Source organism: Gossypium raimondii, chromosome 13 (genome assembly GCF_025698545.1).
Source record: "Gossypium raimondii isolate GPD5lz chromosome 13, ASM2569854v1, whole genome shotgun sequence".
NCBI lineage: Eukaryota > Viridiplantae > Streptophyta > Magnoliopsida > Malvales > Malvaceae > Gossypium > Gossypium raimondii.
Window position 1 is genome coordinate 24,806,454 of NC_068577.1, and position 3,090 is coordinate 24,809,543.

The 3,090-nt window shown below is 35.8% G+C and overlaps 1 non-coding gene across 1 annotated transcript; it reads right to left on the reverse strand.

Annotated features, from left to right (window-relative positions):
* Nucleotides 1-1,425: 1,425 nt before the first annotated feature.
* LOC128036395 (small nucleolar RNA R71) lies at nt 1,426-1,532 on the reverse strand. The gene has a single exon (XR_008193192.1). It is a non-coding gene; the product is annotated as a small nucleolar RNA R71 (small nucleolar RNA).
* Nucleotides 1,533-3,090: the final 1,558 nt, after the last annotated feature.

Sequence of the window (3,090 nt, forward strand, 5' to 3'; positions counted from 1 at the left end):
CCTCGGTAAGATGTTTGATTAAGTAAAATATTAACTAAGTTATTCTTGCATTACAATTGTAAGGTAACTAACGAATTAATTATTTAAACGAATTGAAATTGTAATTAATTGACACAATACTTAATCAGTGCATGTTTAATCATCTAAGGCAGCTGAGGGTTAAATTAGCAACGGTAACTAACGATACATTAGCTTTGCATAACTTGCAAGATTATTGTGATTAAATTGTTTCAAGGTAGAAATACATTGTTACCTCACGTAATCTTTTATGTGCTTATGAGATTGAATTGGCATAGAGATATGTACAAGAGATTATTTTAATTTCATAAGCATGTATGCGCATTAACACATTTGCTTATTAAAATTTGTTTAATCGGTTGATTTGACATAGAGATATAGTCAAGAGATAAATGGATTTTGGTAGGTAAGTATGTTCATAAGTTAGCAAATTACCGAGTTGCCGTGAATTTATTCGTAACAACATAAACATGAGTTTAATAATTCTAAGTTAAGAAATGTAATTAATCTAGCACAATTATGTCATCTTGATTAAAATTATCTTTTGAAATTGTGCATTGGAACTTTTATTTTATTTTTATTTATTTTACTTAGTTAAAATCTTAGTTTTTAATCACCTCTTCAAATCAAAATATTTTTCTTCACCACAGTGATTTTAAAATTGCATTCATAAATAATTCCTTTCACAGTCCCTGTGGGTTGTGTACACTTGCACATTTCCGTAGTTCCAAGTTTTTGGCATCGTTGCCGGGGACTGTTTTAAAATGTCATTATTTCTGAATTTGTTAATTTTGCATTTTGGTTTATTTTTCTGTTCAATTTTAGCTTAATTAATTTTTTCTGTGTTTGTTTCAAGTGTTTATGAGTATTGATCGAATCATCAGTTTACTCCCTGTAGACCCTAAGATTGAAAGAACTTTTTGATAGTGAAGAAGACAAGCAAGTTAAAGAAGGACTGAAGAGATAAACTTCGAAAATCTAAATCAAGAAATCAGAGCAAATTCTGCTCAATATCCTATCCTTATTGCTGATGATAGGGATAGAGCTACAAGACAGTATGACATTCCGGTATTTCATGATTTTAATCTAAGTATTAGGAAACCTGAAATCGAGGCACAATGGTTCGAGTTGAAGCCAGTCATGTTCCAGATGCTTCAAACAGTGGGCTAATTCAGTGGAATGCCTACCAAAGATCCTCACCTGCACTTAAAACTATTCATGGAGGTGAGCGATTCTTTCAAGTTAGCCAGAGTACCCGAAGATGCACTACGATTGAAGTTGTTTCCATATTTGCTAAGGGACAGAGCTCGAGCCTGGTTAAACTCATTGCCAACAAATTCAATTTCCACATGGCAAGAGTTAGCAGAAGGATTCCTCATGAAGCATTTCCCGCCTAGCAAGAATGTTAAGTTGAGGAATGCGATCACTGCTTTCCCACAAGTGGATGATAAGTCCTTGTATGAGGAATGGTAAAGATACAAAGAATTATTACAAAAATGCCCTCATATTAGAATCCCACATTACATCCAACTTGAGACTTTTTATAATGGTCTCAATGCTCACACGAGGATGGTTGTGGATGCTTCTGCTAATGGTGCTCTCCTTTCTAAGTCTTATAATGAGGCTTATGAGGTCAATGAGAGGATTGCCAACAATAATTATTAATGGCCAACCAATTAAGCAGCGTCAAGAAGACGAGTTGCTGGAACACATGAAGTAGACGCTCTCACTTCACTCGCATCTCAGGTATCCTTGATTTTCTTAATGCTTAAAAATTTTACCACTAATAGGTTCAATAATTTTACAGCACAGCCACCGAATCAATTATAAAATGTAGCCTATGTCTATTGTTGGGAAGGGCATATGTTCGAAGAATGTCCATCAAACCCAAATTCCATGTATTACATGGGTAACTAGAACCAAAACCGAGGAAGACAAGGACTGCAATCCAATTCCTATAACCCGTCATGGCGAAACCACCCTAATTTCTCCTGGAGTAACCAAGGGGCTGGATCCAGTAACACATACGCCCAACCTAGATCAACCCAACCACCTAGTTTTACCCAAAAATTTCAGAAACAACCTCAAGTTGAACTATCCAATGGCTTGGATAACTTGTTGAAGGCACACATAGCCAAGAATGGTGCCTTAATCCAAAGCCAAGCAACAACATTGAAAAACCTGGAAAACCAAATGGGCCAGCTTGCAACTAAACTCAGAAACTAACCACAAGGTGCTTTACCTAGTGATATAGAGAATCTGAGGAATCTTGGGAAGGAGCATTGTAAAGTATTGACATTGAGGAGCAGAAAGACATTGAGGTCCTACATCGTTAAAGTTAAAGAAGAGCCAGCTGATGCTCAAGACTCAGAAAAAGTTCAATAGAGTGTTGGAATTTCAATTTCACCGAAACCTGAATTTGTAAAATCTAATAAGGTAACTTCTGAACTAGCTAATTCTGATAAACTAACAACTTCATTAGATGCAGAATTGCTACAGAGGGCGAATCAACCAATTCCAGTAAAGAAGCCTCGACAACCCTACCCTCAAAGATTTCAGACGCAGAAGCAGGAAGTTCAATTCAAGAAGTTACTAGACGTACTCAAGCAACTTCATATCAACATTTCGTTGGTTGAAGCACTTGAATAAATTTCGAACTACGTTAAATTCATGAAGGATATTCTGTCAGAAAAATGAAGACTTGGAGAATTTGAGATGGTAGCCATAATAAAGTAATGTAGTGCATAACTTGAAGACAAACTACCCCCAAAGTTGGCGGATCCTAGATGTTTTACCATACCTTACAACATTGGAGAAATATATTATGGTAAAGCACTATGTAATTTGGGTGCGAGTATCAACTTGATGCCTATGTCAATATTTGGAAAGTTGGGGATATGTGAAGTTAGACCTACTACTGTTACACTTCAATTAGAAGATCGATCCTTAGCACATCCAGAAGGAAAATTCGAGGATGTATTGGTACGTGTAGACAAATTTATTTTTCCTAGTAACTTTGTTATTCTAGACTTTGAAGTACACAAAGAAGTGCCAATCATCCTAGGAAGGTCT